We start from the raw sequence: 12,175 nt of genomic DNA, 5'->3' as shown, positions 1-12,175 counted from the left end.
AGCCATGACCTTAAGAAATGCGAACAAACTAAAGGCTGGTGAACTGAGCAAACCAAAAGTCCCATAAAAAGATCAGGAAAGGCCAGCGACCTTCTAAGTGCGCATTTCTGTCAGAAGAAACAACCCATTTTAGTTGTTTTTTTTCTCAGAAGTTTTAAAAGTCATGTGAAGGACATGCTGTGCTTAACATTATTTTAAAGAAGTACTAAACCAAATCATCACTGCAGTCTGTGGAGACGATGAAGGGTTTGATCGGCATCGATTCAGTGTTCAGAGCCAAAAAAGCAAATGTCATCTTATCATCACTGGCCTCATTTTTCTTCTTACTGCTCATCATAATTCCACTGGCGACTGCTGGACCGGAGATTTGTTTGTGTTGGGTGACGAGCACCACGTGTAGTTTTGAGCCATCAGCCTCAATCGGATATAAGAAAAGGGTTTTAGAGGTTCGAGGCATTACTTGATCCAGTGCATGAGATTTCTTTCAGGTACTCCTGAAGTCACAAAATAATTTAAATAATTTTTTCCACTACATTTGCAAAACTAACTTAAACCTATTTTGATATGTAAAATCTGTAGAGTTACTCATTTAAATAATGCTTTAAGCTAAAACTGCAGCTGTTTTATGGCTTATTGAAAGCTGACATATCTGGAGACTGGTAGGTCAGCAGCAATTAAGAATTTATACTCTTCCATAACTACAGCTCACTTCCCCACAGTCTTTCTCACAGACTGACTCTTCTCCTGACTCAGTGTGGTTCAACTCCACACATTACCCAATCCACATCTGTCCTTCTATCATATTTGTACGTTTTCCTTTGTCTACTAAGTCTGATTCTAGAGATTCTCGCTTCTGACAAAATACATACAATCTGTTAGGAGTGCTGTTTATACACGCTGCACATGATTCTAGCACTGCCTACAAAGCAGATGGAATATGTTGAAGTGCAGTTTTGTCTGCTCCAGGAGCAAAGTTCAATCTTTTTGATCCTTTGTGATTTATCTGATGAGGGAGGACAAATTGCGTTCATACTCCACATGCTCCGCACTTACTTGCTCACAACAAGGAGCAAAGGTTTCTAAGAGGAAATATTTATTGCAGGGGAATAGTAGAAGAAGAAGAAACTAGTTGCACACATACTGCTGATACTTACATGATTATGATTACTTATGAATCATATGATTATTTGGAAATGAAAAAGAGGTTTGGGTGTTAAATGACTGAAAACAATAAAACCGTTACAATGATGGTGTTTTTACTTAAAAACAAGATTTTTCTCATAATTTTATATATTAGGAACAGTAAAGTTGTATTTTTTCTTAGAAGTGACCTGATAATCTCTGTTACCTCAGCCACACAGAAGTTATAGCTCCTGGATCAAAGCCTTTATTGATTTGTATCAGTAGCTTGAAGTATTAATAAGAGCACAATAGTCCCAAGTTCTTTTTCTTTGCTATTGATTTCCATCCTTTGAATAAAATAAGCCAAACCATTAAGCAAAAAAATAAATAAATAAACGTGCTAAAGACCATTCAGGAATAATAATGATATATTTTGCCAGAACAATCAATTAGTAATAAAAGAAACATACCTACTCTTATCAAATTAGATAAGAGTAGGTAATTTTTATGAAATGATATTTTCATAAAATAAATTGCCAGTGAAAGCGCAGTCTGAACAATGAAGATGCAGGTCGGAGATGATCCAGCAGCCTCCCTAGCTGCGTCTCATAATACAGCTTTCAATGACCACAAGAAAAGATGAATGAAAAGGAGAAAAGGTACTTTTCTTTTCCATTCACACGGATTTTATCTCCTGAGTCTGTAATTACCGTTGTCTGTTCTCAGTGCGAAAACAGAATGTCTTATCATCTTGAAGTGGTAATGAAACCTTTCTCTTTGCTGTCTTATGGTGGTTACTAATTATCTGAAAAGGTGACTCCTGATGCAATCATCTGAGGAGACATTACACCTTCTACTGTAGTGTTGACAAGTAGCAGAACCAGCATAAGCACAGGCATGGGAGCACAATCGCGTTCTTTTGTTGGGTGTATCTAATGGGGCTGTTCTAATAGTCAGGCTGACTCAGCAGGGTTCAGATGGAGCTGTGAGCAGATGGGGCAAAAATGGGAAAATAACCCATAATGCAGGCTTTTTGCCAGTGGTACTGTTACTTCTTCTTCACATCTCCCATCATCTCAGAAAACCACTCCAGAGCAAAGACTCACAGGTAACGTACTTTCTGTTCTCACTCGTCTTCTCTCTTCCGTCATTACTTTGCCCCATTTGTCACTCAGTCTCTGCAACCCTGCCCAGCAAATGTCCTTCAGTTTGAAATTGTTAATTCAGCAGAGTTGGTGCAAAGTGGGAGAAGTAGCAAAATGTGCTCAAAATGGAGTCACTGGCAAAACTGTTGAAAATCCTCAGCAGTTTGGACACAGGTTGGATGAAGGCCAAATATCTCACATTAACCTCGTTTTCAGATACAGCACAAATTTGATCATGCAAGTACTTAACACTTGAGAGAGAAGCGGATTATCTGACAATAACAACAGCCTACAGCTGCCAGTTCCTGGCTCACCTTCCAGATCCACATTGTAGTTTTGTGTCATAGTCCCTCTTCCCTGACCTTGGATACACGACAGAGATCTGTAGGGACATAACTTATATTGTGATAAAGGATTTATGGTCTCATTTTACATCTGCTGTCGTTGCAGTGAAGTTAAAATACTAATTAACTAAACCTACGTCCTTCTCATGTCACTTGCTTCTGTTTTTGCTGTTTCGCTAACAGTCTCTTCTTTTAATTACTTTTCTATTTTTGAAATGATCATGTCAGATTCTCATAAATAACTAATAAAGTTTCCACTCTGTGCCACACAAATAAACAAGCACAACTATCTGGCTCTGAGGACTCACAAATGGGTGCTGCTGTATGTAGTTTTGTGAAGCTGCAGGTATCAAATAAGCTCAGAGGAAAGACTCCTACAAACAGCTTGAAGCAACAAACAAGTTCAGCTCCTGTTGGTATTTACTCGGATCTGGAACACATTCTCTTGAGTCTCATTAAGCTAACGACCTTTGTGCGCTCCTCCAGCATGTTAAACAAGTACGCCTTTGTCTTTTGTGTTTTTTCATGTTCAGACTTTCTTTAACTCTGTAATCAATGAGAAAGTTGAGGCTTCTTTTTCATTGGCAGGAGTTCTTTTTATTATGAATTAGGAATAGTGTAGGAAAGTATTATGATTGCAGGCAGTGTTAGGGCAGCCAGCTCTAACACTCTCCAGGCAGTGCAGATTATTTATGTGTTCTGTCACTTTTTCTCTGCCTTGACTCATTGGAAAGGCTCCCTGTCTGTGTTCCAAGACCTCCTGTTTTATAAATCAAGCACTGGGTAAAAATATGAATAATGAGAATAAAGAAACAGATGAAAAGTAGCTGGTGCTGCTGTTTGTCTTTTAGCAACATGAAGAGTAGCAAGAAGGGAAAGAGATTGTTTCTTTTGTTTTTTACAGACGTTACAAGGCAGCACTGGAGGCTGTTGTTGTTAACAAGGACCCCCAACTGATCCTGTATGGAAAACTCTTTCTTGATGAGTTTAGAATAATGTTCCTCAATATAAAATTGTGAAGAATTGAATATCTGATCATCTACAGTACATAATGTCTTCAAAAGATTCTGAGAATCTGGCAAAATCTGTGTGTGCCCGGGGCCAGGGGCAATATGATACTGTTATGGAAATGACTGTATGGGCTGAGGAACAGCTCCAGAAACGTTTAAAATGCCATTGACAAGTGTAGGTCAAAGCTCTATCACCCAAAGAAGAAACCAGTGCTTGTGGAATTGTCAGTTTACACATCTGGAAGGGCGCTATTGGTGCTGCAAGGTTTTACAGCAACAGATGCTCCCATCCAGATGTTTTTTTCAGGCAAAGCCTTGCATATTTGTGTACACTGAGTCTATTATAATAGCGTGCGTGCAGTACGGACTTTTCACCAACTGAAAACATTTCATGCGTCATGAAATGAAAAAATATGAGAAAGAAGTCCTGAGACTGGTGAGCACAAATGGGACAACCTTCCTCTAACAAAAGTTCAGCAATGACATCCTCAGTTCTCAAGACGTTTGCAGGACTATTCCTAAAAGAAAAGGGAATGCTACTGAGTGCTAAACTTGACCCAACTTTTTTGAGTCATGTTGCTGTCCTCATATTCAAATTGCCCTTTTATCTTTACTTGAAACTACATTTGATGCTTTTTTTATGTTCTATTGTGAATAAAATATGGGTTTATGAGATTTGCATTCTGTTTTTATTTACATTTTATACACCGTCTCAGTGTTTCTGAGTTTGTACATTCCTCCTAGCTCATGTCTGGTTCACCCTCTGGCTCAGGGGGTTCAGTATTCTTCCCACAGTCCTGAAGGACACGTTGGAGAGCTCAGGAGTGGACCATCACCTCACTACATGGACTTTGGACTACCTCACCGACCGACCACAGTATGTGAGAACTCAGGGCTGCGTGTCGGACAGGGTCGTCTGCAGTACGGGGGCCCCACAGGGAATGGTTCCGGCTCCGTCCCTCTTCACCATCTACACTGCAGACTTCTCCCACAACTCCACCCAGTGCTTCCTGCAGAAGTTCTCTGACGACTCTGCAATAGTCGGCCTCATCACTGATGGGGGCGACAAGGATACAGAGGACTGACCCATGGTTTGTGGACTGGTGCCAGCTGAACTACCTCCAGATCAACACTAGTAAAACCAAGGAGCTGGTGGTAGACTTCTGCAGGCACAAACATCCTCCATTGCAACCACTGAACATCCAAGGTATGGACATTGAGGCTGTGGACAGCTACACTTGGTGTTCATCTGAACAACAAACTGGACTGGACTCATTACTCAGACGCCCTCTACAGGAAAGGGCAGAGCAGGCTGTACCTGCTGCAGAGACTCAGGTCGTTTGGAGTGGAGGGCCCACTCCTGAAGACCTTCTATGACTCTGTGGTGGCCTCAGCCATCTTTTACAGTGTGGTCTGCTGCGGCGGCAGCATCTCAGCCGGGTACAGGAAGAGACTTAACAGGCTGATCCGCAGGGCCAGCTCTGTTCTAGGATTCCCTCTGGACCCAGTGGAGGTGGTGAGTGACAGGAGAACGGAGGCTAAGCTGTCATCCCTGTTGGACAACATCTCCCACCCCATGCAGCAGACTGTGACAGCACTGAGCAGCTCCTTCAGTGGCTGCAGCACCCACGGTGTGGGACGAAGAGATTTTGTAGGTCTTTCCTCCCCACAGCTGTCAGACTCCACAAAAAATGACTTCAACTGATCAAACACACACATCCACACATGTGCAATAACAATAACACTAAGTGCAATACTCTTTTCTGGCATCGTTGTATTATACTCAATTGTATATAGCATTTGTATTCTATTTTATTCTATTGTATAAAGTATTTTATTTTATTCTATTCTATTGTGTACAGTTGTGTACAGTATCTTATTCTTATCTTATTCCAGTGTTTTTTTCTATGTAACTTTGCACTGTCCGCTTTCTGCTGTAACAAAACAAATTTCCCACATGTTGGACTATTAAAGGTTATCTTATCTTATGTTTACATTTGCACAGAAATAGATTTTTTTTTTTTGCAGGATTTAGTTAAATGTGACCTCTTCATAGAATTATGACTATTTAGAAAAAAATAAATATGCTCATTCATGGTCGATCATAGGAGCACTTTACACTGTTTGCCTTTGACTAAAGTGAGCGATGGCACATTGCCACTAAGCTTAATTAACAGAAAATAAGCTAATAAGATAGTGCTGGTAGTGACTCATATAATGTAAGAGATTTGTGTTTCATTTGTTTACCACAGCGACCACACACTCCCAAGCTGTGGATTTTACTTAACTTTGCTTCACTGTCTGGGTTGAATCTAGCTTTTGTCTTTTTAAATGTTCATGACTAAACTTACACTTGCTGTAAAAGTTGAGATTGAGAGCTTACTGCTTGAGCAAGTTTTCATGCAATTTGTCTCATACAAATTGAAGGACAATATTTACTAGGTTAAAATATAAATCTAAGAACATTTAATAAATGAGGTCCCTAAGCACAGTGTTGCACACATAGCACCTCCTGACACAAGAGTTACAAGAAGAAAACAGCCTGTTGTGTCTCCATCTGCTGGGTTTAAGATGAAAAGATGAATTACATCTTAATTTAAGTTTACAGGGATCTATAACATAAACAAAGATTAATATGTGTTTTTCTCTGACAATATCTGACAGAGCTTTAAAAATCCAGAACTAAGTAATGATAATCTGAAACAACTGTTTAAGGTATCAGAATTCATTTTTTAATAATATTGTAAAGGTATTTTTGATTTAGACTATCTTTTAGTTAAATGATGCACATTCATATCAAGCATATCAAGGAGTCATTTAAGTCGTGCACAAAATAAGTCACATCAACATGTAGTGAGTATATTTTCTACCCTTTCCCCAAAAAACAGTAAGATGACCAAACTTTTCTTGGATGAATTCAGATTTCATCATTACAACGTTTACTTTAAAGAAAACATTTGCATGGTAGAAAAAAGGCAACAATGATTTTAGTGTGTTGTAATCAATCAGATTCTCTAATCTTACTTTCATGGAAAACAGCAACATTTTATCAGATTGTATCTTACATGTGGGGATGCTTCTGCAGAAAGCTTTCAAATGACAAAGCACTTAAATTTATTGAGCTATGAAACATTCAAACCATTTTAGTACATTTTGGTTGATTTAAATCTAACGTGTACAGAAGTGTAAGCTGTCTAGCTTTTCTCTTCAAACCTCTGGCATTAACAGTTCATTTTTACCCAGAGAACTGCTGCTCACTGGATATCTTTTCTCTCTTATTTGGACTATAAGACCAGTAAATCAGCCATTTTTGAAATACTCAGATGAGCTAATCTGAAAAAAAGAAAAAAGAAATCTACATTCAAAGTACTTTAAATCACCCTTTTTCCCCATTCTGATGGTCAGTTTGAACTTCAACAGGCCATCGTGACCATGTTTACAGGTATAAATACAGCCTGACACATTTCTCATATATAGTACTAAGATGTTATCAGAGGAATTTACCGTGTAAAAAAAATGCTGATAATCTGTGAAGCCACCAGGTGTCAGTGTAGACTCAGAACATACAGACCTGAATGGAAATTACCATTACAATATTCAATTTAAGCACTTGTTTCAGTATTTCTCTTTAAAGATAATTTACAGTTTTTTAGGCATTAAGATTGATGATGTGTAGTCTGAGAAAACTAAACACCATGAATTCTTATCTCTCACGTGTCTTGGCTCCACATAGGATGATGGTATTTTGCAGACTTGCTGATAAAACTCAGCTGTCATGAATAGGACATATTTGTCACTAGCCAATTTCTGTGCTTCCACAGAGTATATGTGATATGTACCATAATGGAAAATACTCCTGGAGAGAGGAAATTGTGACTTTATCCTGCTGCTGTTTCAATTACTCCCACAGAGACCTCACAGCCAAGCACAGAGGGAATATCAAACTCAAATTGGAACACTGGTAATGGAAATTATAGATTTGGGGATTTGTTGGATGTTTTGCACTGTTTCTGGTAGTGACTCAGAGAAAACATAGCTATTAAATTGGATTAAACCTTTACTACCAGGGCAACAAGCACTGTGGTACTGCTTTATATCTTTGACCATTGTTTATGATGATAATTCTTATATGAATTGAAAAAGGAGACATAAAGCAAAGTCTACATGTTCTTGCTAATGGGAAATGTACAGAATAACATTATTGTTTGATATGGCATAAATATATATGTGCGTACATTTTATGATCAGTTTCCTATATAATCAGTTTTGTTTGAAGGGTCTTAATCCAGAAGAGGTTACATGATTTATATTTCAGTCTAATCCAACAATAGTAAAGACACTTACAGTTTGCCTATTTTTTGTCAGGGAGTAGTGATCAACAAAAACAGCCCAGCAAAGAAAACAAAGGCATTTTACACACTAGTATTATTAGTGAATGCGTTATTATTTTCTATAGTATGTTTGTCACATGAAATGTGCCGTATCGATAAACTCAGCTTGGCTTATTGCTTCTTTCTGTTTCCAGTGATTTTCTTAGAATAAGCTCTGGGTCATTTTCACTTACAGAGATAATGATGGTAATGGTCTTTTTATCTAACTCAGAATATTTTAGTCAAACTATTTATCTAATAAATTATTATTACATTTAAATGATGTTTTAAATGCCATTTGGCATCCAAGATGTATGATCTGATAATTTTTTCAAATTGCCTACATCACAGCTTTGATGTTATCCTTTTTTTTTCTTTGAACGGTTCCACATTTAATGGAAATGATTATGCGGCCTCAAGGAGGTGTTTAAGATAGCAACAGCAGGCTCATTTGCAGCCAACTTGTCCTTTCAGGTCTTTAAAATTCAACCTTTCTACCTGAAGAGCCAGTAATTGGTGCACAGTGCACACTGTTCAGATCTAAGGAGCAGTGAGTCCACTTAGCATGACACCGCAGCACAGCGTGGGCTTTTCTCAGAGCACCTGAGAGCCTTACAATATTAAGATTCAACCTGAGTGCTGGTCCTACTGGTAAAATGTGAATGAACACAGAAACAGGCAGCACTCTGCCTTTTTCTTGCAGCCCGCCTCTGCGGGATGAAACAACTTGAATTCTGCAGTAGTCATGCTGCTCCCCCTAACCCCGGAGATATGGTTGGATAGGTCAATATCAGGCCCAGCTAGAATCCAGTTTCCCTCTATTGGTATGCTGAACAGAAGGGAGACAGAAGCCCGTGGGTCAAGACCGAAGCGGCTGCTCAGGACACTTTGATATAATCATTTTTATCTGTGGTAGAGTAGCTGACTTGGCTGGAAGTCAAGGAAAAAGCCTTTGAGGACTTGTTCTGACATTTGGATTTAATCACAGAACAAATCATGGCCTCGAGTATCAGACACATGGGCTGGCAGGGCTTTCTTGAGGGCAATCTGTTACAGACAGCTAGAGAGCAAAATGAGACCTAATTATCATGTCTCTATAAACTGGACTGTGTCTAAATACGACTTCCATCGAGGGGAGATTACATTTACACATGATGTACTGTGCCATGTTTGTGACAAGAATTTTATTTCCATCACATTTAATGCCAAATATTGGCAAACTATACATGACTTTCTTACAAGAATGTGGAAACACAGACATTAAGAGCATAAATGATCCAACCCAGTAATGTAAAGATTCAGTCCAGCCGTGCATTGTCACTTGGTTGGTCCTCCACTTTCATTCAGGCTGCACCTATCGGATAAATTCCCATGAAATTTGTCACAGACATTTATATCCCAAGAGGATACGCTTTTACATCCACCATGAAGCTGACATTTGTGCTTGTGAGTGAAGTGTCTCATGAATTCCAATCACTTTAGTCGAAAATTGTATTGTATTGTATCTTTATTTATTTCAGACATATAAAACAAAAAACAATATATACACACTACATATATTTTCATTTACAGATACGAATATATATGTAGATATACACACACACACACACGTATGTGTTCAGATAAACAAAAAATATATAATGAAATAAAACAAAATCATCTGACATAATGTAACAATGTTTGGTCTGAAAAGGAGTAGGAAGAAGTATGAACATACTTATTAATTCCTACCCCTGCTCAACATCTTATTGATCCCACATAATTCACCTAATTCCCATCATCACATACTCCACACGATACACAAGGAGAACCTATATAAACTTGGCTACCGTGACTGATATAATTTGGATATAATTTGATATTTTTATACATACAATGGGTGATCATCTTTATCGGTATCATATTCTTCCAAAATCAGTTTTCGAAGTATTTTCATGAACTTACTAATTCCTGAGCATTGCTGTAGATCTATAGTAAAACTATTCCACAGTTTTACCCCATAAATAGTGACACAAAAGGTTTTAACCTTTGACCGTGCTTTAAGAATCCTTAGATTCAATTTCCCCCTCAATTCATAGTCTCCTTCTCTGTCATAGAACATCCTCTGTATATTTCCTGGTAACATATTGTATCTGGCCTTGTACATAATTTTTGCAGTTTTATATTTTATAAGATCCATAAACTTCAGTATTTTTAATTTCAAAAACATGATGTTAGTATGGTCTCTAAATCCTGCTTTATTAATCATCCTGATTGCTTTTTTTTTAATTTTACATATTGGTTGAAGTGCAGTTTTATATGTGTTTCCCCAAATTTCCACACAGTATTCCAAATATGGCAATATAAGTGAACAATAAAGTACCCGGAGTGATTTGGAAGGCAAAAAATATTTAACTTTACTTAGTACGGAGATGCTTCTTGACAGTTTGGCTTGTATATGCTTTATGTGAGGTTTCCAGCAGATTTTGTTGTCTATTATCACACCCAGAAATTTTGTATCCGAAACTTGCTCTATTTCAACATTGTTTACTAATAATTTTGCTCCTGCATCTTTTTTACAATTTCCGAATAACATAAATGTAGTTTTTTCCAAATTTAATGATAGCTTATTTCTATCAAACCATGTTTTCAGTTTAATCATTTCTTGTGTGACAATTTCCAAAAGCTGCTGTAAGTTCTCTCCAGTACAAAAAATATTTGTATCATCTGCAAATAGAATAAACTGTAGTATATCTGATGTTCTGCATATATCATTGATATAGAGGATAAACAGCTTTGGTCCCAATACTGACCCCTGCGGAACTCCACAAACAATGTCCATACACTCTGATTGATATTCCCCAATTTTCACAAATTGCTGCCTGTCTCTCAAATAACTCTTTACCCATTCTAACACCACTCCTCTAATGCCGTAGTACTCCAGTTTATCAAGTAATATGTCATGATTAATTGTGTCAAAAGCTTTTTTTAGGTCAATGAATACACTAACTATACATTGTCTTTTATCTATATTGTTGGTGATATTTTCGATCAGTTCCATTAATGCCAATGATGTTGATCTATTTGATCTGAAACCATACTGACTATCCATTATTATTTTGTGTTTATCTATAAATTTGTCAAGTCTATTACTAAAGACTTTTTCCAGTATTTTTGAAAATTGAGAAAGTAGAGAGACAGGCCTATAATTTGTGAATTGGTGTCTGTCACCATTTTTAAACAGTGGTGTTACTTTAGCTGTTTTCATTTGTTTTGGGAATGTACCAGTTTGTAAGGACAAATTGCAAATGTGTGTTAAGGGTTTGGAAATGCCCTCTATCACTCTCTTAACGATTTCCATATCAATGTCGTCAGAGTCTGTAGAGTTTTTTGTTTGTGATTTCCCAACAATATCAATGATTTCCATTTCTTCCACCACCGTTAAGAACATTGAATGAGGATTGCGGTCAATGAGTCTAGTTTCTTTCTCTACAGAATCTGTTATATCAGGAATTGTTTCAGCCAAGTCTGGCCCAACACTTACAAAGAATTTGTTGAAATCATTTACCACATCGCTCATATTAGTAATGTTTCTATCATTATTTGTGAAATACGAAGGATAGTCTGCCTGCCCCGAGCCCTTTTTGATGATGGTATTTAATGTTTTCCAAATCCCTTTAATATTATTTTTATTCATAATCAGTAATTTTTCATAGTATTCCTTTTTACATGACCTTAAAATACTCGTTAATTTATTTTTATATTTCTTGTATTTATTTTCAGCTTCTGTACTTCTGTTCATTATAAATTCTCTGTATAAGGCATTTTTCTTCTTACATGCATTTTGCAATCCTTTTGTAATCCATGGGCACTCTGCATATTTTTGTTTTTTACTATATTTCTTTACTGGGCAATGACTATTATATAACAGTTTAAATTTTCCTAAAAAAATCTCATAAGCTTTATCAATATTTTTTTCCTTATACAGCATCTCCCATTCTTGCTTGAGTAAATCACTTTTGAATGCGTTTATTGACTCTTCTGTTCTCACTCGTTTGTATTTTATTGTGTTTTGCTGTTTAACCTTCCTGTAATTGCTGTTATACACTATAAAAACAGGTAGATGATCACTGATGTCATTAATTAGGAGACCACTTATGGTTCTATTTTCTATTTCATTAGTAAATATATTGTCTATTAGGGTT

The sequence above is a fragment of the Maylandia zebra genome, linkage group LG23 (genome assembly GCF_041146795.1).
Source record: "Maylandia zebra isolate NMK-2024a linkage group LG23, Mzebra_GT3a, whole genome shotgun sequence".
Lineage (NCBI taxonomy): Eukaryota > Metazoa > Chordata > Actinopteri > Cichliformes > Cichlidae > Maylandia > Maylandia zebra.
Note: the sequence above shows the minus strand (reverse complement) of the source record.